Below are 26,068 nucleotides of genomic sequence, written 5' to 3'. Positions count from 1 at the left end.
GATCATGAGCCAGCTCACCCACAAATGAGGAACTAGCTTTTGATTCTACATAACTAAAAAAATAGTTTCCTACATTTGTTCAGCCACTGAGATTTCTAGGATTATTTGTAACAGCATCCAACAGATCATAAGTTCAAGTTGCCTTTGAATCTAACTTGAGCTTTGGTCTAGTAGCCATTGACATTCCAACTAAACTTGAATCCTTTCCAGTCAGAGCAGTCAGATGTGCAGGATACAGCTTTCCTTTTCTTTCCGGGGGGGGGGGTTATATATTTATATATTTTATAAATATGTTATATTTTAAAAATATAAAACTATTTATATTAATATAAAAATATAAAATTTATATTTATATTATATTTATAACATAATTTATATTATTTATAAATTAATATTAAAAATATAAAATTATTTTTATATTATTTATAAAATAATTTTATATTTTTATAATAAAATATATATTTTAAAAATATTTTATAAATTTTTTATAAAAAATTTTTTTAAAAAATTTATAAATATATAAATTATATATATATATATATATATATATATATATATATACACACATTTTTTCCCCGACAGAGAAATCTGTGACTCATAGTAGCAGTCTGTTTGTTTGAGCTCATATGAAGTTAGAAGTACTGTGAAAACTGGTAAACTGATTTAGTGGTAATTGCGGATTAGACCCCATTGTGCTAAATAATGCAGAAGTCAGTGTTATAAGCAAAGGTTTAAACACAACATTGTTGGGGTCAAAATTAGGACACTTAGAGGAAAACCATGGAATTGGAAGAAGAGGGAGGGAACAAGAGATAATGGTGTCTTATAGACAAAGAAACACCACATGCAAAAATGAGTAACAAAAATGGATTAACATCTACGGAATTAAGATCAGAAATAGCTAGAGACATAAAAGTGAGATCTAAGAAAGAAAGGATTGAAAATCCTCAACCATGATTTTCAGATGTAGTGATATAAATGCACTCAGGCAAGTACAGGACAGAGAAGAGAGAGGAACATTCCCAATGGAGACACAGAAACAGAAAGAAGGAAATAGGTTTAGCCCATACAGTTTACAATTTAACCAATTCTATTTGGAAATACTACTTTATAGATGCTTAGTTTATGTTTACATAAAATTTTAGGGCTGCCTGGGTGGCTCAGCAGTTTAGTGCTGCCTTCAGCCCAGGGCCTGATCCTGGAGACCCGGGATTGAGTCCCACGTCGGGCTCCCCGCATGGAGCCTGCTTCTCCCTCTGCCTGTGTCTCTGCTTCTCTCTCTCTCTCTCTCTCTCTCTCTCTGTCTCTCTTGAATAAATACATAAAATCTTTTTTTTAATTTAAATTTATAGTATGGATTTGGTGGTTTTGCATACATTTCTTTTTATAACCCAAATGTAAAGAAGTGCTTCCGGTTTTGATATAGCCTTCATAGAGATGCCCCATAGAAATTGCAATAACTGTGTTGGAAGGTGAAGTGCAGCCTTTAATAAATATTTGGATTGTAAGGCAGGTAATATCACAGATGAGCACATCATTATGTTTCTAACTCTGCTCAAAATGTCTGTTTGTTGTATTTGTTGTGTACGCATGTGTGTGTGTGTGTGTGTGAAGGGAGAGTTACACATACACACAATCCTCAGTATGAAACCTACCTCGTTAAACTGAATCATATACTTTTGTCATGAGAAAAATGTAGAGCTGTTTTGTGAAATGCTTTAAGGAATTAACATTTTCTGTACAGAAAGAATTAAGTGAAAAATTACAATGTGGAATTAGAGCAAATTACAGAGTATGAAAAACAGGAAGGGAAATAGTGTAATAATGTATTCAGTGAGAACGTGTGATTGACTGACAAGACTTGAAGAACTTGAATAGAAGAAAAGCATTGGCCTCTGATAGTTAGAATACAAGGAGAACAAAACTTTACCACCCAAGGGTGGAAATATATATATATATATATATATGTATATATATATATATATATCAGATATTTAAGCTATTTAAGCTATGGTGCTCATTTTCACAGTTTTATAGGAAATTTGGCTTAGGGCTTTGCAGCCATTGAAACATAAAAAAGAAAGTTGTATCTGTTTTCAGTGCCTAATAAAAGAAAATATCATTAATTTTTTTTTCTGAAGCTGATCACTGAAACTAATTACCTAAACAAAAATTGCCATATGCTCACTGAACAAGAAATTGGACAAACTTAAAAAGTGGTTTTACACAGAAATTCTTTAGGTGGTAGTAGCTGTATCTATCCTCAGAAAAAGCAAAGCATCCCTGATGCCATTGCTCACGGAAGTGATATTTGTGAGAAGCTAATCAAATGAGATTTAACACCTAACCTGAGGCAAGGACAAACTTAAAATTTGTTGGAAAAAATGGATAGAATGCAGGCATCCATTGATTTTCAACTTGTAGTGACAGATTCCATCAATCACCAGAACTATTTACTTTCCCTTTGTGTGTGTGTTAGAAAGGGGGGAGGCAAAAATGTACGCTGTTTTATAAATTTAATATGTATAACTGGCAAAGGAGACAGTGAAACACACTGCCCTTCCTCCACTGCTACCACCCTACGCTGGCGAAATGGTTCCTGCTCTACTAGAGAATTAAGTAAAATCAGTCAATTACAGCTATGAGGGAGTAGGAAGTTAATCCAAAGTTAATCTAAAAAGTTCCAACACAATCTCTAACATGGGGTTACACAAATAAGTCAGGGAGTTCCTGCAAAATCAAGCAAATAAGTTAAGAGGAGTTTAAATTTATTCAGCATCGCTGAATTATGGAATACTCCCCACATGGACCGCTTCACCTATAGCCAGTTTCCACATGAAGAATTATTTAATGATATTTTTAAATGCAAAAGAAATCATTTTTTTTAGGATTTCATTTATTTATTTGAGAGAGAGAGAAAAAGTGTGAGTGTGCATGAGCAGAGAGGGGCAGAAGGGGATGGAGAGGGAGAAAGCATCTGAAGTGGACTCTACACTGAGCGTCTGGGGCCCAGCCCCATAACCAGAAGATCAAGACCTGAGCCCAAACCAAGAGTTGGATGCTTAACCAAATGAGCCACCCAGATGCCCCCAAAGGAAATCACTTTTGATGTCATTTTAATATATTTGCTTATTTTACATTGAAATAAAACTAAAGGCAGAATTAAATGTTTTGTCCTGCCTTTATGAAAACTCACTAAAGTTCCTCTATTTCTTTGGATGATACAGGGTTTATTTATTTATTTATTTATTTATTTATTTATTTATTCATGAGAGACAGAGAGAGAGATAGAGGCAGAGACCCAGGCAGAGGGAAAAGCAGGCTCCATGCAGGGAGCCCGACGGGGGACTCGATCCTGGGTCTCCAGGATCAAGCCCTGGGCCAAAGGCGGCGCTAAACCACTGAGCCACCCTGGCTGCCAATACAGGGTTTAAAAGAGAATCCCAGTTACACAAAATAAATCTACCATTCCTAAAACCCAAGCATTTTTAAATGTTTTCTAGAAATCCATACTAACAAACCCAAATGCTAAAAAATATCCTTAAAAATTCCAAATGATGTACAAAGTGATGGGACCCAGAAGTAGATGCCAAATCACTCAGAGAGTTGTATTTAGGGAGAAATCAGTTTCATGTGTTTTTTTTTTGTTTTGTTTTTGTTTTTTTTTTTCCTGTTTGTTTTAGAAGCAAACCCACTTTAATTGGCAGTGTAGGAAGAAATGGGAGCAGTGCAGGCATGACCAGGTGAGACCAGGCCGCTCCCCTGTCCTGGGCGAGGTACCTGTTCTGCTCAGAGAGTTCTCAGGCTGGGGCCTGGCGGGGTACAGATGCAGGGCTAGAGCTACTGCCTTGAGTGGCAGGTATAGAAACACAGGTGCCTGCAGAACTGAGGATGGGGGTGTCGGGGGTTAGGGTGCACAGGACTGAGGCCGGGGCATATGTATATCTGTGCATATCTGTGTGTTCACATGTGTGTACATGCATACACACGAGCACAATGTGGACAGGATCTATAAAAGCCCTCACAGACTGATCTACATAGACGGTCGGAGGTAAGACACCCCAACTCCCTGAAAGCCCCAGAGGTTGAGGAGACATCAAGAAGGGGAGCACACCATGCTCTGTGCCAAATGCCCGGGCCTGGCCCTGCCCCTCAGCCTTGCTGTGTGAGCCGGGACAAGAGAGTTACCATGTCTGAGCCTCGGAAAGATTCACCATGTCCCCTTCACTGCTTTGAGGACTCCAGACACTCCTGGACTTTCTCCTCAGAACACTTGGCCTTTCTCCAGCCCATCTGGCCCCTTGCGGTCGTCCATTATGACCCACACTCAACACGATCCCTTTCATATACTTGGGAACTCTACCCTAGAGGTTTACACCTTCACAGTTTGAGCAGCAGCTGTGGTTTTGTTTTAGCTACTGTTAAAATTAAGTAAAAGGATGGTCTACTTTGAAGAATTATCAACACAAAACAATTTCCCATTTTATTTGCACATCCACGAAATCAACTGCAAACAGGAAATCATTATTTTTAGCAAAACCTCAGATCTTGCTTCTCAACCCATTTTTATGGGGAAAGAACATTTTTTTTCCAATACCTCTCAGATCTGTACTCTTAAAAAATGAAAGAAAAATAACATAAAAAGAAATGCAATACAACATTCTATTTTTAATGATTATCTTCAACAGAAAATAATTATTTTCTCAAGTTACTATAAAAGTTTCTAGATTTCCCTGTTCTTAAACTATTATGGACTGGAAAGAAAAAAGTTTGAGAGCCTACACCTGCCAACGGGCTACATTTTAGGTAGGCAACTCGTAAGAATTATTCTTTTTTTTTTTCATTTTTCACTTTATTTAAATTTAATTAATTAACATAATGTATTATTGGTCTCAGAGGTCGAGGTCATAGTGATTCATCAGTCTTATATGACACCCACTGCTCATTACATCACATGCCCTCCTTAATCCCCATCACCCAGTGACCTCATCTCCCCACCCTCTCCCATCCAGCGACCCTCAATTTGTTTCCTATGATTAAGAGTTTCTTAGGGTTTGTCTCTGTCTCTCTGATTCTCTTTTGTTTTATTTTTTTCTTTTCTTCCCCTATGATCCTATGTTTTGTTTCTTAAATTCCACATATTTGTGAGATCATATGATAATTGTCTTTCTCTGGTTGGCTTATTTCACATAGTGTATATCCTCTAGCTCCATCCTCATCTTTGCAAATGGCAAGATTTCATATTTTATGGCTGAGTAGTATTCCATTGTGTACATACACCACCTCTTTATCCGTTCATCTGCCGATGGACATCTGGAGTCTTTCCACAGTTTAGCTATTGTACACATTGCTGCTATAAAAATTGGGGTGCAGGGGCCCTTCTGATCACCACACTTGTATCTTTGGGGTAAATACCCACTAGTGCAATTGCAGGGTTATAGGGCATTTCTATTTTCAACTTTTTGAGGACCCTCCATACTGTTTTCCAGAGTGACTGCGGCATCTTGCATTCCCACCAACAGTGTAAGAGGGTTCCCCTTTCTCCACATCCTCGCTGACATCCGTCATTTCCTGACTTGTTCATTGTAGCCATTCTGATTGGTGTATGGTGGTGTCTCATTGTGGTTTTGATTTGTATATCCCTGATTCCAAGTGATGTGGAGCATTTTTTCACATGTCTGTTGGCCACATGTATGTCTTCTTTGGAGAAATGTCTGTGTCTTCTGCTCATTTCTTGATTGGATTATTTGTTCTTCAGGTGTTGAGTTTGATAAGTTCCTTATATATTTTGGATACTAGCCCTTTACCTGATAGTCATTTGCAAATATCTTCTCCCATTCTGTTGGTCACCTTTTTGTTTTGTCAACTGTTTCCTTTGCTGTACAAAAGCTTTTTATCTTGATGAAGTTCCAATAGTTCATTTTTGGCTTTCTTTCCATTGCCTTTGGAGACATGTCTAGCAAGAAGTTCCTGAGGCCAAGGTCAAAGAGGTTGCTGCCTGTGTTCTTCTCTAGGGTTTTGGTTGATTCCTGTCTCACATTTGGGTCTTTCATCCATTTTGAGTATATTTGTTTGAATGGTGAGGAAATGGTCCAGTTTCATTCTCTTGCATGTGGCTGTCCAATTTTCTCAAAATCATTTGTTGAAGAGAATGTCTTTTTTTCCATTGGATATTCTTTCCTGCTTTGTTGAAAATTAATTGAGCATAGAGTTGAGGGTCCCTTTCTGGTTTTGCTATTCTGTTCCATTGATCTATGTGTCTGTTTTGTGCCATACTATCTTGATGATTACAAGTTTATAATAGAGTTTGAAAAACAGAATTGTGATGCCATCAGTTTTGTTTTTCTTTTTCAACATTCTTTTGGCTATTCAGCTTCTTTTATGGTTCCATACAAATTTTAGGATTATTTGTTCTAACTCTGTGTAATAAGTTGATGGTATTTCGATAGGGATTTCAGCGAATATATAGATTGCTCTGGGTAGCATAGTCATTTTAACAATAATGGTTCTTCCAATCCATGAGTGTGGAATGTTTTTCCATTTCCTTGTGGCTTCCTCAATTTCTTTCATGAGTGGTCTATAGTTTTCTGAGAACAGAGATGTTACCTCTTTGATTAGGTTTATTCCTAGGTATCTTATAGTTTGGGGTGCAATTGTGAATGAGATTGAATCTTTAATTTATCTTTCTTCTAAGAACAATTATTATGCATTTCCTTACCCAAGTATATGTTGTGTGGGTCAGGATTTGGGGGGGAAAGTGGATAATTTTCCTTTTAACAGGCAAAATTATCCAAGATTGAATTTGGTGAGAGTCTACATTGCTAATCAAATTAAGATTTGTAGTTACTGAATATTAGTTTTTAGGTTGCCAATATAAACATTATTTTTAAAACTTGTGTAGGTAGGGAATGTCTCAGCAGTTGAGCACCTGCTTTTGGCCCACAGCGTGATCCTGAAGTCCCGGGATTGAGTCTCACATTGAGCTCCCTGCATGGAGCCTGCTTCTCTCTCTGCCTATGTCTCTGACTCTCTGTGTGCGTGTGTGTGTGTGTGTGTCTCATGAATAAATAAATAAAATATTTAAAAATAAATAAATAATTAAACTTGTGTAGGTAGTCTTTAATACTTCCTTATGGAAAGCCAAAGGTTTTCCTCAAAGAACAACTTTAAATAACTCCAAAGTAACTAAAACTACAAAAATGCCTAACAGAAGCTAGAAAATTTTACTGTAGCAGACACAAAACATGGAAAATACAATTTATCTAATACTTAGTTGCCTTGAGTAGAAATCAATGTTATTTTTAAGTGATAGTGTTTCCTGGTGAAACCACCAGATTTTGAGTCCCCTATAATAGGACAAACTGACTTATGCTATGATTTTATTTATCCATCTGAAAATTAAAGAATATATGTCAACCATATGCTTCAGGCCATTTTGGCTTGTCTTCGAGTAGGGAGTGTCGTAAAACGACATTGCAGTTCACATACTTCTTGAAGCCACTATTTGTTTCTGATAATACCTTTGTTTCTATATCTTCTAAAGCAGGAGAGTATGTATTACACTAAAGAAAACCATTCTATGCATTTTTATTTATTTTTTTAATTTTTTTTCATTCTATACTTTTTAAATGTAAGTTAAGGATACAGGTGGCTATGGCTGGCAACGACCTATTTCAGAATAAACATCTCTGTTGTTCAGAATAAACATTTCAAAGGCATCTCCATATGACATTTTGATCCAGGTTCTGCAAAAATCCCAAGTCTATAACAAAGTCACAGAATCTCTTAAATGATGAATTCTGAAAAGAAAATTCCTTACTCTCTTCTTGCTTGTAGTTTTATCGAGCTGTTAAGAGTATCAAGCATTGACCACCATTGGGCAAGATACACTTACAATTCCTTTGAATTTCATGGGAGCTATTGGATCCTACCTTGGGGTATGGTAATTTGTGTTTTTTGGAACTAGGACAGTCTGCCTCTGTGTTCCCAACAGTGTGCTCCTGGTGAGCTGTGAGATAATGATGGTTGTAAATGTTTAATACTGCTGAAAATTTTAAAACTGGTTTTTCAACTTGTCAAAATTTACAGCATTTGAAATCATGTTTGAACATGATTCTTACAGCTCTCTCCTTAATATTTTGGCTCTGCAGTTTTGCCACTGAGAACACAAGACTGCATAACATATTTCTTTCCTGCTCCCATTACATTCCACAGATTCAGGGCTTTTAGTTTGACTCCTATTGAGATGGAATTTGTTATTCCTCAAAGTGAATATCTGATGTGCATGTGGAGAGTATTTACTTTTTTGTTGATTACTTGGTCTCATATCTTTCAATTTTTTCCAGCTTTACTGAGGTATAATTGACAAATAAAAATTGTATATATTTTTTATATATTTTATTTATTCATGAGAGACACAAAGAAGAGAGGCAGGAGGCCCTATGTGGGACTCGATCCTAGGATTCGATCCTGGGACTCCAGGATCACGTCCCGGGCTGAAGTCAGGCGCTAAACCACTGAACACCTAGGCGTCCCCAAAATTGTATATACTTGAACTATTCAACCTGATGTTTTGATATGTGAATTGTGAGATGATTGCCACACTCAAGCTAATTAACATTATCATTCAGCTCACACAGTTACTGTGTGTGCAACTCTTAGCAAATTTCAAGTATACGGTACAATACTATTAACTAGAATTATCATGTTGTACATTAGATCTTCAGAACTTTATTTATCCTGCACAACTTAAACTTTGTATCCTTTGACCAATATCTTGTTTCCCCTACTCTTCAAACCCTGATAACAACTGGACTCAGCTTATGAGTCCAACTTTTTTGATTCTACAGAAAAGTGAGATCATGCAGTGTTTGTATTTTGTGTCTGGTTTAGTTCATGTTAACAATGTCCTCCAGGTTCACCCATGTTGTCATGAATGTCATAATTTCCTTCTTCGTAAAGGCTGAAAAACATTATATTGTGTATATTATATTTATACAGTATCTCATTTTCTTTATCTATTTATTCGACTGACATTTAGGTTGTTTTTGTATCTTGGCTACTGTGAAAAATACTGTAATGAGTCCCATTTTATATACCATTAAATTTACCCATTTTGAGTTTTCAACTCTATGATATTTAGAAATTATGGAGTTGTAAATTCATCATGGGTAAGCAGTATTAGAACATTCTTTTTCAAATAACATGATCTCTTAGTCTCATTTACTATTAATCCTGATTTTTCAAGCTCTGCCTCATACAATCAATCATTTATTTTCTGTCTCTACAGATTTGCCTTTTCTGAGTATTCATATAAGTGAAATCATACAATATGTGTCATCTCATGTCTTGCTTTTTAAGCTAGCATAATACTGTTGAGATTTATTCACGTGGTAGTATGTATCAGCATTCTGTTCTCTTTATGGATGTATAATATTCTGTGGTATTGACATACTAGATTTTGTATGTCCCTTCACAAGTTGATAAATATTTGGGAGGCTTCCAATTTTTTAGCATTATAAATAATTTTTCTAAGAATATTTGTGTGCAAGTTTTGTATGGCTATATATTAAGTTTCATAACTGGTATGTGAAAGTCCTCGAACTTTGTTCTTTTAAAACTTGTAACTGGTTGAAAAGATGTTCAACATCATGTGTCATTAGGGAATGGCAAGCAAAACAACAAGGAGAGATTACTACACACCTAGTAATATGTGAAAGTTAAAAAATACTGCCAGTACCAAGTGCTGGTGAGGATGTGGAGCATAGGAATTCTCATGCATTGCTGGTAGAAATGCAAAATGATACAGACACTCTGGGAGAAAGTGTGACAGTTTCTTACAAAACTATACTCTTACCCTATGATGAATCATGCTTCTTGGTATTTACCCAATGGAGATGAAAACTTATGTCCACACTGGGGTACTTGGGTGGCTGGGTCATTTAAACATCTGCCTTAAGCTCAAGTCCTGATCCCAGGGTTCTGTGATTGAACAGCACATAGGACTCTCTGCTCAATGGGGACTCTGCTTCTCCCTTGCCCTTCCCCACCACTCTTGCTATCTGTCGCTATATCTCTATCAAATAAACAAATGACTAACTCTAAAAAAAAAGAGAGAGAGAGAGAAAGAAAGAAGAAAGGAAAGAAAGAAAGAAGAAAGAAAGAAGAAAGAAAGAAAGAAAGAAAGAAAGAAAGAAAGAAAGAAAGAAGAAAGAAAACTTATGTCCACACAACAAACTGCACATAGATATCTATAGCAGCTTTAATCATGATTGCCAAGGCTCAGAATCAACCAAGATGAGCTTCAGCAGGTGAACAGATAACTAAACTGTAGTGCATCCAGACAATGGAATATTACTCAGCGCTAAAAGGAAATGAGTGATCCAGCCATAAACAAAAACATGGAGGAACACAAATGCATATTACTAAGTGAGAGAAGCCAGTCTGAAAGGCACCATACTGTATAATTTCAATATATGACATTGTGGAAGAAAAGCAAAGTTCTAGATCAGAGGTAACCAGAGGTGATGGAAGAGGGCAGAGGATTTTGGGAAGAGTGAAACTACTCTGTATGGAACTATAACGGTGTACACATGTCATAATAAATTTGCTGAATCTTATAGAATGTACACCAAGAGTGAACCCTAATGTGGAATAAAGACTTTGGGTGATAATGGCATCACGTGTCAGTGTAGGTTTATCTATAGTAGGAGATGTATGGCTCCAATGCAGGGTGCTATATAGTGGGAGAGATAAACTGTGGGGGCAGGGGCAGAGGGTATTTGGAAACGCTCTGACTTCTGCTTACTTTCACTGTGAACCTAAAACTGCTCTGACAGTTTATTGAAATTCAAAAAAAAAATAGTTTATCTGGATTTTTGCATTTCTATATACATTTTAGAATCTGCTTCAAAGTATCTGTAAAAAAAGTTTGTTGTAATATTTATAGAATATTTGTAGATCCTGTAGACAATCTATATTTTTTAATCCTATTTGTTGAATCTATGGATCAAATTGGGGAGAAATGACATCATAACAATGTTGAGTTTTTCAATCCAAGAACATGGAATGTCTGTTTATTCTGACATTCAAGTTCCCTCGGCAATTCTTATTTTATTATTTCTTAGCATGCAAGTCTTACTCTACTGTTGTTAAATTTATTCATGAGTGTTCTATTCTTTCTGATGTGATTGTGAAAAATTTTGTTCCTCATTTCATTTTCTTATTAGACATTGCTTGTATAAAGACACATGGTTGGTTTTTCAGTATTGACTTAACTTGCTCTCTATATATTTTACTTCTAATTATTTTGTAGATGCCCTTGGACATTTTTTATATACAAGATCATGTTGTCTGTGAGAAAAGGTAGTTTTACCACCTCCTTTCCAATCTAGATGCCTTTTATTTCTTTTTGTTGCCTGATTGGACTAGCTAGAAATCCCAGGACAACATTTAATAGAAATGATAGAAGCAGACGTGCTTGACTTACTACTGATTTTAGGCAGGATATCTTAAATCTTTCACCATTAGGTGCAGTGCTCATTGCGAGTGTTGTATAGATGCCCATTATTAAAGAGTTAATGTCTACGAAAAATTTGAGAGTGTTTAATCGTGAATGAGTGTTGGGTTTCTCCCAATGTTTTATTTATGCCTGTAGAGATAATCATGTGGTTTATACTCCTTATTTATGAACATCATATTGATATTTACATGTTCTGTTTTCTCTTGAAAATAATATGCTTTGGGCGCCTGGGTGGCTGAGTCAGCTGAATCTCTCACTCTTGATTTCAGTTCAGTTCATGACTTCCGGGTCTTGAGATCAAGCCCTGAATCCGGCTGTGTGCTTAGCAGGGAGTCTGCTTGAGTTGCTCTCTCTCCCTCTCCTCTCCTTCTGTCCCTCCCCCCCCTCAAATAAATAAACAAGTCTTTTAAAAAAATGTATTTTTTGCTGTTATTGGTTATCATAAGCTAGTCAAGTTGACAGTGTTCTTCAATTGTCTAATTTTTTCTGATTTTTTGACAAGTTGTTCAATCAATTATTGAGTTCTATCAAATATTGAAATCTTCAACTACTATTATGAACTATTTCTGTCTTCAGTTCTGACTAAATATCATGTATTTTGGGGTTCTGTTGCTAGCGAAATATCTGTAATTGCTTCCTGCTGAATGGAATCTTTTATCATTGCAAAATATCTCTTTTTGTCTCTAGTATTACTATTAGTATCATATTTTTGCCTTAATACCTATTTTGTGTATTAGTATAGCCATTACAATTCTCTTTTGGTTGTTGTTTGTAAGACATTTCTTTTACAATTCTTTTACTTTTGAACTATTTGTCTTTGAATAGAATTTGTCTTTTGCATAGTCTGTAGCTAGATTCTGTTTTTTATTTTATTATTATTATTATTATTTTAGATTCTGTTTTTTAATACAGTCACCAGATTGTGAATTGGAGTATTTAATCCATTTATTTAGTTTAATTATTAATATGATTGGGTTTTGCAATTTGCTTTCTATGTGTTTTATGTCTTATGTGTTTCTCTATTCCTGCTTTTTTGTTTAACAGGTCTTTTCTTGTGTGCCACTTAAATTTCTTTAAAAAAATGTTATCTTGAATTACTTTCTTAGTGGCTTCTCTGGATATTACAATATGCAGCTTAACCTAAACCAATCTATTACAGATTAATGATAATTTGATTATCTAGTACATTGAAATGGCTCCCATATCATTCTCTTCTTTCTCCCTTTTTGGTGTCATTATCATACAGATTACATTTTTAGACAGTATAAGCCCATCAGGACAGTCTTTCTGGTTTGTGTTGTTTCTTGTTTTGTTTTGTTGTGAGGTTCTCATGATTTTGTTGTTGTTGTTGTTGTTGTTGTTGAAAAGCGGGAATGTTAGATGATCTAACAAATCTGAAATTCATTCTTCCCCTCCCATGGGTTTTTCCTAACAGTTTTTTGTTTGTTTGTTTGTTTTGTTTTGTTTTTTTTCCTTCTTGTTCTGTTTGTTTGCCTACCAGATTTCCAGGACTGATTTTGTAGATTCTGTATTCAAGGCTACATGCAGCCACTGAGTTCTCTGATCACCTTTATTTTTAGAATCCATTTTTTTTTTTTTTTTTTTTTTTTTTAGAATCCATTTTTAAAAGCCTACACTTCTCAAGGTCTGCCTCTCAGTCAGCATAGTTTGATGATTAGCCAATAATGGGTCAGAAGAGTCCCTAAAATGCCTTGACCCAGCAAGTATTACACACATTAGCATAGTGATTTGTGATTGTTAAAGGCATAATTTCAAATTTTAGGATGATGAAAAGCTAACAGAAGTCATCCTTAGTGATCATTTCCTATTCTGTAGGACCTCACCACCAGCAGAGATAAGTTACCAGGGTCAATCTCGGGCATATGCATAGCCATGCTTATATATGTGCATCCCTATCAGTCAGCTCAGGCTGCCATAGTAAATGACCACAGACTTGTGGCTTAAACCACAGACATTTATTTTCTCACAGTTCTGGATGCTGGAAGTTCATGATCAAGTTACGGGTAAGCTGAGTTTCTCAAGAGAATTCTCCTCCTGACTCATAAACAGCCACCTGCTTTTTGTATCTTCACGTGGTCTTTTCTCTGTGTGTGTAGAGAGGTCTCTCATGACTCTTCCTTATCCTAGAAGGTCACTAACCCTGTAAGATTAGGGCTCCACACTATGACCTCATTTTACCTTAATTACCTCCCCAAGGACTTATCTTCAAATATGGTCATACTGATGATTACAGTTTTAACATATGAATTTAATTGGGGAAAGACAATTAGTCCATAACAGCAGAATGTGTTAGAGCATCTCAGTCATGCATAATCATCCATTTCTTATTTCTGAAGCTTTCTATTTAAATTTTTGCTGGGCTGTTATATTTGCTCCACAAAAATTCACAGCCTTAGACAACTGTAATTTTGAATTCCAGCCAATTGCTATTGTTTATTAACACCTTGGAGGAAAGGCTTTATCCTGGGGGCAGGGATCAGAATCATGTCAAGATTGACAATGCCATGGGAATACAGTTTCCCCTGGAAAATGCTGGAAGTATTATCAAAATACACAGGGCTTCAGACTGGGGGCTTTATAAGGGTCTTATCACACCACTGTCCCTAAGGTAGAAATGGGTGCAACCCCAGTTAAAGTACCACAGGCCTTGCTGTTCTTATCAATATCCAGTAGCTCCTCTTGAATAAATGCTTTCTAGTTTATTCTGTCCTATTGATTAAATTTCAGAGATCAGAATTTTTTTTTTCAATATCATCTTTGTTTTTATGCGGCAGAAGATTGAATAACATCCTTACTCCATCATTATAGAAGTCTAGTTCTCCTTTTTTTTCTCATTTGTTAAACCAACAAAATGATGTACAGGTTTATTACCTTTATTGCTACTATTTGCTATTAGTGTTTTTTAATAGAACACACTTAAATTTGCTTTTTTTTTAATTGTTACCTCTTTCCTGCCTGATTGCTATTAGCTTTCTTTATGAAAAAAAAAAAAAAAGATCAAATACATTTTGTTCAAATACATTTTGGTGAAATTTTGTATTGTGATTGTGTTTTATTTCTAAAAGAAAAGTATTCAGTGCAAGTAAAAAGCTCAACATACTGAAAAATCAACAGCTCTTTTGAGGGCTATCAAAGGTCTGTTAAGGTCATGGGGCAAACAGCTTCCCCTAAAAATTAGAGAAACATACAGGCTGATACTGGGAATCACAACTTACTAGAGCAGAAAGCCCATTCCAGGAACAGAAACTTCAGTGGAAACCAGTCTCAGGGCAGGAAAACCTGAACTGTGATTGACAAATTGCTGGGAGATCAGTGCCAGAAAGTCTGGGAGTTAAAAACTCCAGGGGGGTCCCCCACACTTCTGTGAATTTTATTTCCTGGACCTTTCCCAGGTTTTGACAGTGAATAGCTGAGAAAAATCCCCCTGGGCTTTAAGCAGGGGAAGTTGAAAAGTAACTATGTGGAAATGTGCCAGAGCATTCTTTTCTTCCTAAAAAAGACTACTCTCAAGATAAATTATCTTACCAGAACCTATTACCAAAATCTATTGGGGTTTTATTAGAGCCTAACTACTTGGGGGAATGGAAAGACCCAACTACAGTCACCCTAAGCTCCTCAAGCCATTCTGCATCCCCTAAGGTGGGACGTAGAACTGAGAGGTATTTGTGAAGTTCACAGCTCAGGGGCACAGGCTCTCGAAGAGGCTGAGATCTCATCAAAGGACTATAGAATTCTTTTCCTCTCCATATTCCTCATCACAACCTCACTGAAGGCCTATTTAGTAGTGTTCCTTTCACCTAGTACATCATGTACAGCTTTCCACAAAATTAAAAAAATATATATAATGTATACCAAGGACAAAAGAAAAAAAATTGAAGCCACAGAGTAAGCATCAGAGTAAGCCTCAGCTATGGCAGGGATGTTGGAATTACCAAACATTCAATGTGAAACAACTATGAAAAATCTGGATAACATGCGAGATTGGATGATAATCTAAGCAGAGAGATGGAAATTCTAAGAAAAAAGCAAAAGAACCAGAACCTCTAATTGAAATCAAGAACACCTTTGATGGGATCATTAGTAAACTGACATAGCTAAAGAAAAAAAAAAAAATACCCGAACTTCTGAGTCTGTGAATAGAAATTTTTACAGTAAAAAGTAAAGGAAAAAAAAAAAAACTGGAAAAATAAAAAAGAATGGGAGGGGAAAGAAAGGTGCTAATCAATACTGTAAAACATACAAAGTAAAACTCACCAATAATGGTAAATACATAGTCTAGTTTATTTCCTAATATTATATCGTGGTACGTACATCACTTTCAACACTAGTTTAAAAGTTGAAAAACAAATACATTAAAAATCACTAAAACTGCAATCATTTGTTATTAGATACATAATATAAAATGTAAATTTTAAATATTGATCATGTAAAATGTGAAGGGGAAAAAATAAAAATATAGTTCTGCCCTAGTATCAAAGTTAAGTTGTTGTTAGCCTAAATAAGATGATCTAATGGTAAGGTATTTTATGTAAGTCACACAAAAGGAAAAGCCTGTATAGTAGATACGCAAAATGGTGAATTTAATTGAAGTAAAGCATACTGCCAAAAAAGTGATCAAATCCAAAGGAAGGCAGCAAGGGAGAAAAAAGAAGAAAGGAACTATGAAACAGTCAAAAACAATTAAAAATGTTTCAGTAGTAAGTTCTGACCTAAAAAGAATTACTTTGAATGTAAATGAATTAAATTCTCCAGTCAACAGACATAGGGTGGCTAAATGGATTAAATGATGAACAGAAGGAGGAAGACAGAAGAGGAGGGAGAGGAAGAAGAAGAAAAGGAAGAGGAAAGAGCTTTAAGGACACATATACTCTCAAAATGAAAGGGTAGAAAATGTATTCCAAGCAAATGATAACCAAGAGAAGCTGCATTTACAGAAAGGAAATAAACTTTAAGTTAAAAGTAGTCCGGAGGGACAAGGAAAGTTTATATAATGATAAAACAGTCAATTAGGAAGATGTAATAATTACACATGCTTATGCATCCAACATGAGAACAGCTAAATATATAAAGCAAATACTAACAGAACTGAAAGGAAAAATGAACAGCAAGGCAATAATAGTAAGAAACTTTAGTAGGTGACTCCACTATAAACATCGGATAAATCATCTGGGCAGAAAATCAATAAGAAAAAAGCAGATTTGCACAACACCATAGACCAAATGGTCCTAACAGGCTTTGCTTTCTAATAGAACACGCAACAGCAGCAAAATATGTATTCTTCTCAAGCACACATCATATTGTCCTAAATAAATCATATTTTAGGAAACAACACAAGTATTAAAAAGGCAAGAAAATTGAAATTATATCAAATTTCTTTTATGACTATAAAGATATGAAAAAAAAGAAATCGATAACAGGAGGACAATTCACAGATATGTGGAAATTAAACAACACACTCCCGAACAACAAATGGATCAAAAAATATATTAAACAACTTATCTTGAGACAAACAAATGTGGAAACGCAACATTCCAAATCTTATAGGATGCAGCAAAAGTAGAGTTAAGAGGAAAGTTTAGGGCTAATAAATAGCTACATTTAAAAAAAGAAAGATCTGAAATAAACAATCTAACATTTTTATCTAAGTGAATTAGAAAAAGAGGAATAAACTAAATCCAAAGTTAGCAGAAGAAAAGAAATGATAAAGATCAGAGTAGAAAGAAGTAAAATAGAAAATAAGAAAACAGTAGAAAATATCAATGAAACTGAGTTGGTTTTTACAAAGATAAACAAAATTGGCCAAGAAAAAAAATGAGAAGAATCAAATAAATCATAAATGAAAGAAGAGACATTACAATTGATACCACAGATACATGAAGGAATAAGAGATGACTATGAACGGTGATACACCAACAGGTTGGATAACCTAGAAGAAAAGGGTAAATTGCTAGAACATACAACCTACCATGGCTAAATTATGAAACAAAAATCTATTTTTGTTCTATTTTGATCTGAATAGATGAATGATGACTAAGGAGATCAAATCAGCTATGAAACCTTCCCAACAAAGAAAAGCCCAGGACCTAATAACTTCTATGGTGAAATCTGGCAATAACTTAAAGAAAAAATAGGGGCGCCTGGGTGGCTCAGTCAGTTAAGCATCTGCCTTCAGCTCAGGTCCTGATCGCAGGGTCCTGGGATCGAGCCCCTGCTCCTCTCTCTCCCCTTGCCCCTCTTCCCTTGCTTGTCCACTCTCTCTCTCTTGCTCTCTCTCTCTCTCTCAAATAAATAAGATTTTATTTATTTATTCTTGAAAGACAGACCCCTTTTCTTTATTTTTTTTTTAAAGATTTTACTTACTGGGGCACCTGGGTGGCTCAGCAATTGAGCATCTGCCTTTGGCTGAGGGGGAGATTCCGGGGTCCTAGGATCGAGTCCCACGTCATGTTCCCTGCTTCTCCCTCTGCCTGTGTCTCTGTCTCTCTCTGTGTCTCTCATGAATAAAGAAAAATAAAATCTCAAATAAAAATAAAATCTCAAAAAAAAAAAAGAGAAAAATGAACACAAATCTCTCAAAGTCTTTCTGAAAATTAAGGAAGAAGCAACATGTTCAACTCATTTTATGAGGCCAAGTTACCTGATAAAAAAGTAAAGTAAGGACACTATAGGAAAAGAAAATCACAGTCTAGTTCAGTTTTCTGGTGAATATAGATGCAAAATTCTCCAGAGACTACTAGCAAAGTAAATTCAACAATATATTAAAAGAATCTTACTCTATGGTCAAGTGGAATTTATCTCTTAGATGCAAGGATGGTTCAACACAAAGGAATAAACCTGATGCAACACATTAACAAAATAAAGGATACAAATTATATGATCATAACAGATGTAGAGTAAGCATAGTAAGCATTTGACAACACACAGCATCTGTTACCTCGACTGTAGTGCAGATTGTAACACCTCCTTTTTGATTTCCCTGTGCAATGGACTAAATGCTTGAGCCCCCCCTCCCAACTCATATGTGGAGGCTTTAATTTTCAGTTTGATGGTATTGTGAGGTGCGGCCTTCAGGAGGTAGTGATGAGATTAGTGTTCTTTTAGGAAGAGGAGGTGCCCACGCTTGTTTCCTCTGCCATGTGGGGACACAGCAGGTGCAAGTCTGTCTGCAAACTAGGAAGAGCACTTTCACCAGAACGTGACCATGCTGATATCTGATCTCAACTTCCTAGGCTTCAGAACCGCGAGAAATAAATTTTCAGTATTTAAGTCATATGGTATACAGTGTTTTGTTCAAGCAGTCAAAACCGACTAACACCTGGCCCCTTAAAAAACTTCTCTGCTGCAGAAACAATGATATTCTTCTGCTCTAAACCTTCAGATGACCCTTCATGTTCTATTAAGCCTGGTGGTTGCATTTATTTCTAATTTCTATGGTTGATGCTCATACAACATGGGTTTGAACTATGTGGGCCCCTTAATTTACGATTTTTGTCAATAAATATAGTGAAGAACTATAAACATAGGTTCTCTTCCTTCTGATTTTCTTAATTACATTTTCTTTGCTCTGGCTTATTTCATTGTAAGTATACATTATATAATACACATTATATATAAAACGTGTGTTAATCAACTATTTGTGTTATCAGTAAAGGTTCTGGTCAACAATAGAGGCTCTTAGTATTTAAATTGGAAGGCTCATAAGTCATATGGAGATTTTTGACCATGAAGAGGGTCAGGCCCTTAACCCCTAGATTGCTCAAGGGTCCACTGTGCAAATCTGTTCCAGTTCCATTCTGCTTCCACTACACGAACTTCAGTACTGTTTCCCAAGTACATTTTGCTTTCACAAAGCCATTGAAATTTGCTATTTTCTCTTCCTGGAAGTCTTTCTATAGCAATATCCAAATGGTTCTTTCCTAAAAAATAATAATAAAAATAAACAAAACAAAACAAACAAACAAAAAAATGATTCTTTCCTGCTTCATCACAGTTGTGTCCTTATCAAGGAGACTATCCCTAATCAACCCTTTTATAAAAAGGCATTCTCAATAAATTTCCTACTCTCATCTATTTATCTGACATATCATGTAAATATGCTTATTTTTTCTGTTTCTCCTTAGTTACTCACTCTATGTTTATTCCTTAAGGTCAGGGGCCTTGTCTCTTGTTCACTGCAGCAGCAGCATCCAGCATAAAATATCATGAATAAATGAATTTACATCCATCGTTATTATTATTTGAAGTTAATTCTCTCTGTGACTCTTGCAATATCTCATGTAATGAAAGGACTCTCCAGAAATGAAATTTCAGATCAATCATTAAGTTAGATTTCATTAAAGAGTCATGGAATCTTTAATCTGACTTTACTCTTTGCTAGCAGAGAAAAGTTATCTGTCTTTTCAGCCTCTAATTTGTCATCTGTAAAATGGAGTCTAGAACCACTCCACAGATTGTCAGGCAGATGACATCAAAGTAGATAAAAAATAATCACATGATGTGGTGCATAGCAGGTAATAAGAGCTCAATGAAAGGTCATCAGTATTTGGCACAGCTAGAGACATGTGTCATCTTTCCTTTAGAGCTCCCGGTGAGGCCCCTTTCCTGCTACACCCAACAAGGAAGTAACCAGAATGATTTAGAATGTCTTGAGTAATTAAAGATTTTATATATTACTATATCGTTCTGAAGTAGAAAACAATAAAAGGTCCATTACTGTCGTTAAATTAATTCCCAAACATGCCACCATCCCACCCACATTTTTGCTGGCCTTGACTGTCTGATTCTAAACCTCACCACATTCTTTTCCTTTTCAGCAGAATTATATGAATCCTCCTTCCCATCTGATTTCATTTGCTAGTTGTGACCTCTCAAGCCGCTGTAACTGCCAACCTTATATTTCTTTGATTTTTACTCTGGTAATGGATGGAGTGTGTTGGGGCAGATGTGTTTCCCATACCTGTTCACTTCCTTTAGAGGCAGCTCTGCGGATTACAAGTTTGTCTTCATCCTTTTTGAGTTAGACAGAGAGGAACTGCTACAATACCTGTGCTGCCAAGTGGAAGTTTTGGGGAAGTGTTAGAAGGTAGAGGCTTTCCACTCTCCTGAAGACAAAATCATAGACTTCAACCAATTGTTTTGTTTCAGGTGGGACACACAAAGCACAGAGAGAAGAGGGTTACAACAAACAGATAAATCAACAAAGGCCGTGTTGTGAGCAACAGGGCATTACTTGGGCAACCAGATCACACCTTATCTTTCTCATCAGGGTCAGCTGTGGAAGGGGGGGAGCAGGTATATTTGATTTATCCAAGAAGTATCATGGGATTCAACATCTTTATACGTATTTTGCGTCCTGTTCTACAATTGGGAAAAGATAGAGATCTCAGATCAGGTATTTCATGGAATTTGAAATACCTGGTGATGCTGTTTCTGAGCAGTAAGGAGAGAGTACTTTTCAGTTAAAAATAAAGACTCAGACAGAAATACGGTTGAAAAGGATTCTCTTGAATCCAACATGGAGCAAGCAATTGTGATCCAAATGAGAAGAAATTTCCATTTAGTAGTAAGGGTCTTATGAGAAGAACCATAGCCTTTCCATTGAAGTATGGGAAGTAGGTTTTGGACAATACACTTGACCAAAGATAAAAGTGAAAAAACAGTGTCTTTTTGTTGATTCTGTTGTTGGTTGTTTTTGGCATAGGGTCATGTTTCGCCAACATGTGGCTGTATTAGAAGTTAATTACAGGATTCAAATATATACTACATGATGTTGTAATTCGTGGTTGTGCCCCATGATAAGTTTCTGCTGTGTTTGTGTTTAATACACTTACGTAAAGTGTATATAGTTCCATGCATTGCATAGGCCCAATTATTCCCAAAGTATCCATTTGTTTGGGATAAAAAATCCCAAAGTACTGAATACTGTTGGAATTTTCATAGAGAAGTACTTGGGTTAATCAGTTAGTTACCATTCAGAAGCTGCACTGAGGTCTTATTTCTCCAAGAAGGATGATTAAATGCACAAAACATTTTCTAAAATTATGTGTTCATTTGGTTTGAGCATCCTGTACATTTTCCTAACAAGTTGTTTTGTACATGGTAAGTATACAGGTAAGTGACTTTCAATGTAGAGTCTAAAAGAAGATCTGTGAGAAAATAAAGAACTATTTTTTCTCTTTCCTTTCTAATAGGACTTCTTAGAGAGTCTCATGAATTCTCTAAGAAACTCTCTAAGAAAAATAATTATACCAGATTGGTGTCTGAGTTCAGCTAAAATTATTTTATAACTTAAAGTTTACAAAATAAGAATAAAGTTTGATTCAAATAATTTTATCTACCAATTACTTGTTATGTTATATCAATCTCAATACTTACATCTTACAGATGTTTGATTTGGTCTGGTCTTTGGAATTTGAAATCCATATTATGTACTCCATAATATATATGTATATTATATATAATTATATATAAGATTACTTTTATAGAAAATTAAAATAATACACTTAATTAAGGCTGTATTTTCTTTCTAATATACTATTTTTCTGCTTATTCACATCTTTATCCAGTTTGGATAAAGTTATATCAATAGCAATATAATGAACTCATATGATAGTTTTCAAATCAGTAGTCTAAAATATTTTCCAAGACACTGGAATTAAAATAATTTCATCAGAAATAGTGACTCACTGTGGCAATAACTTTTATTTGTCAAAATTCATTTCAGAATGGGAAAGGTCCACACAGTTGAAAATAACAAATCCTTCAAAGTCACTTAATTACAGATAAATATAAGTAAAATATAATTTTATTTAATTATTTTTTTATTATTGTCATTTTCAAATTTAAAACCCACCTTTCTATAATCATCTAAGGGAATAAATCCTGCTTTACTTTTGAGTTTTCTGTTGTGATATTTTCATCATTTCATAATAAAAATAAACATACTTTAAGACTTCATTAAGATACTGTTTCTCAACCTGAAACTTGTGTTTGATCCAGTAGTCATAAAGAGGTATTGACAGATTTTCATTATATACCCAGTTTGTCCGAAGAAGTCACAAATCACTTCAAAAGTTGTCAGTTGTCACTGTGTAAAACAAATATGATTTAGTTTTAAAAGTTTAAAACCAACAAACTCACACTGAGAAAGTTATAGTTTATTGCATTTTTCCCAGTAAAAGGAAGATTGATTTTACCCTACTAGGATGTAAAAGCAGGATTGCAGGGAATTTAAGTATTATCTACCAGATGTTGATTCCACTAAGCTATCTTTTTAGCTTATGTTAGGAGCTTTTGATCACAGTTGGCTTGAAGTAAACAAATGGCAAGCTTACTTGGTACATCTAATATCAGCAGATGAGCCCCAGTCTCAGGGAAGCCGAAGGACATGGCGGTGGGAAATCTTAGGAAAGACACACATGTTGGCCTTCAGCAGCATCATTGCACATCAACTCAATTGCAATTAAAAGACTGTGGGTGCAGGTTTCCTCCAAGCTGGAACACCAGGGCAACTCCTCTAACATTTGTTTCTGGCCACAAAAAGACACTATAATGGCCTTCACCAATTTAGAGATATAGCACTAGGGTGTGTAATTTAGTAATCAAAAAGCTGCCCTACAAATCACAGTGCATTGTGTCCAGGTAAGGTATGAGGCCCCATGCTCTTCCTTTGACCTTGTGCAGTAAACTCAGTCCCAACCAAATTTGACATCATGTGGTCGTATCAAAAAGAATAAGATTAAACCAAAGAGTTTAAGCAAAAATTTACAATAAAAACAAGTTATCAGAGAATTTTGTAAAGGACTTTAAAATATAATTGTGTGAATTTATTACTCATTCTACACAAATCGTCACCTCAAGTATTGGGCATCAGCCTAGCAGAGTGGTTGAACCCATTACGTATAGAATATCTGGGTTTAGATCCCAGCTCTACTTGTACAAATTCAGGCAAATTACATGCTCTCATTGTTTCTTTTGTCTTCTATAATTCGGACATAATAATCATCCCTATTTCATGCCACTCTCATGTGGATTGAGTGAGTTAATGTTTGTAAAGTGCTTGACAGATGCCTGATGCAAACTAAGTTTGCTACTTATTACCTAATTATCAACAAGGGGTTGGGACAGCAGAGATATGGGGAATTCTTGCCAATCATTACCTATTTTGTGGATTGAAGTTGCACAGAAGAAGACACTCTGGGGTTGAGAACACAGGGCGATGAAGCTATTGATGGGTTACTATCTACCTGTTGGAGATGTCTGTGCAGGAAATCATTATTGACAGACTTTCCAAGGGAAGAGCCTGTTTCACACAGGATAGAATTCATTTCTTATGTTGCCCCTAGCAACAATGCTAGTTTTCCCTTTGTTAGATCTCAAGTAGATGAGTTCAAAGGAAACTGTGAAAAATAAGTCTGAATAGTAGATAATCAGGTTTCATCACATCATTAAAAGAAACAGAGGCACCCAGAGACTACAGCTATGTCAACCAATGAAAATGTAGAACATATAGGAAGTCTTTGGAAAGAACTGTGTATGGCACTTGCATATGAAAATGGTACCATTGACCTCTGCTGGTCAGTTCCAGAATTATATATTGTTTCTATAATGCAGGGGATAGATTTCAAACCATATGATAGTTGTTTAGCTCCTGGATCCCTGTCACGATACGTTGCTCCCAGAACAACCCCCGTTCATAATATTGGTATTCACACACTTTGAAATTTATTTGCCACACTACTCTGAGCACAATACAAATTGATATCCATGTGTGTATTTTCCCATTCTTTTTTATTGGACATTTTATTAATATGTTGTCCCTGAGAAGTAGATAAAAGTTACCTTTTACAGAGAGGGAAATTGAGGTGGGTTGATTTACACACAAGACATTTGGGACCAGAATTCATATCTGGTGTTACCCAATCCAGTGCTGTTTGCACAAGACATATGCATGTATACTAAAGGCAAATGTCTCCCTCCCTCAAGCTTGGCATCACACTATTTTGCTTAAATCATCTAATATTCTGGTGCATTGCTTTAGAACAGTACTCCGTGTACCTTCCTGTGATCTGGATGACTTATCTGAGATGTTGTTGCTCCTTGATTCCTAATAAACACTAGTGGGTTCTTTGTTACTAGGATTCCCTAATTCCAGGACCCTGCATTTCCTGCCTAAGCTATACATTGCTAAGCTATATAATATCCTATCTCCTCACTTCTCTGTCTTGCTATTTTCTCCCAGGTCTCCTACTAGCCATGAGTTCTAGTTAAATATGAAATATGAGTGTCCTCCAAACATGGAGTCTTGTAGCCCAGGTGTTAACTGAATCAGGGTAAGGAGGTAGTGAGTTCAAGTGGGGCAAGTGGTTGCGCCCTTGCTTGTGGCCTACTTTCATATCTTCCCCCTGCCTCCTTTCTCTGCTTCCTCTTGCTCTTCACTCATCACTCGTTGAAGTTGTTAGGCAAATTTCTCATCTGTAAGGGACTGCACATCCTCTACCAAGACTCTGTGGGTGTGTTTGGAAGTCCTGAGATAGTTGTACTTTCACATGGCTTTCCAACATCCAGCTATGATTGGCACACGATTTGGGAAAGTCTGACCTTGAGGTTTTATCAAGTGATTGCTCTTCCTTTCTTGAGCTTTGGCTTCAGTGACAAACCGAGACCATATGACTATTCCATAGTTAAGCAGGCTGGCAGTGTGGGTGCATGTCTGTGGCATCTGGGGCTCCAGAATCACAGAATCAATTTTTTTTGTCTCATGATTATGGAGATATCATTGCTCAGGAGCTGCTCTATAGGTTCAAGCAGCATCTATCGGGTCTGTTTACTATAAAGAGTCTCTGTCTGTCAGATGGAGGTATATTTCCTGAGACTCACTGTCTTCTTCTCCAAAAGATTCTCAAAGATGAAAGCAAGCAGTCACCCATCCTCACATGATTGATGAACTTCTTTGTATTCTCCTGAGGTCTCACCCCAGCCTTTGGGCTGCATACCTGACCCTCTGAGAGTGAGCTGTGGAACATGTGGGAAGGGATACCCAACAAGGAGGGAACTTAGTTATCGACCATCTCTTATGGAACATCAACCAAAGGAAGTTCAGAAGACTCTGGTGGTAGCTTTTGCTTCTGTGACTATATTAATTTATTTTGTCTATGTGCCACTGGATCCTACAAATCCCTACCCAGAGTTTTTGGAGCTGTATAGGAAAATGCTACCACACAGTCAACAGTGTAGATTCTGGATGTCCATAGAAGCCACTATTCACAGCTAGAGGACCCCATGGACACCTTAAATGTGTATATGGGCTTCACCAACTACTTCTGAGGTGGAAAGAGAAGGTCCCCTAAATTACCTCCCCTACTCCCTTATCTGTTGTGTATTCCACTAGGAAGAAATGTCTGGTTCTAGTCATCAAACATCCTTCTCTCACAAAAGCCCACCTGAGTCACACTGGTGATCAGCATATAGAAAAAGCCCATAGAAGCTATGGCTAAAGGAGCACCTTGAGCGTCTGTCTTTGGCTTA

At 36.1% G+C, this 26,068-nt stretch overlaps 1 pseudogene; it reads left to right on the top strand.

Annotated features, from left to right (window-relative positions):
- The window catches only part of LOC140613255 (mesoderm-specific transcript homolog protein-like), a 34,465-nt pseudogene extending 8,598 nt beyond the window's left edge, over positions 1-25,867 (top strand).
- Positions 25,868-26,068: the final 201 nt, after the last annotated feature.

Source organism: Canis lupus, chromosome 21, assembly GCF_048164855.1.
Source record: "Canis lupus baileyi chromosome 21, mCanLup2.hap1, whole genome shotgun sequence".
In the NCBI taxonomy this organism is placed as follows: Eukaryota; Metazoa; Chordata; class Mammalia; order Carnivora; family Canidae; genus Canis; species Canis lupus.
This window is presented reverse-complemented; position numbering and strand designations above follow the sequence as displayed.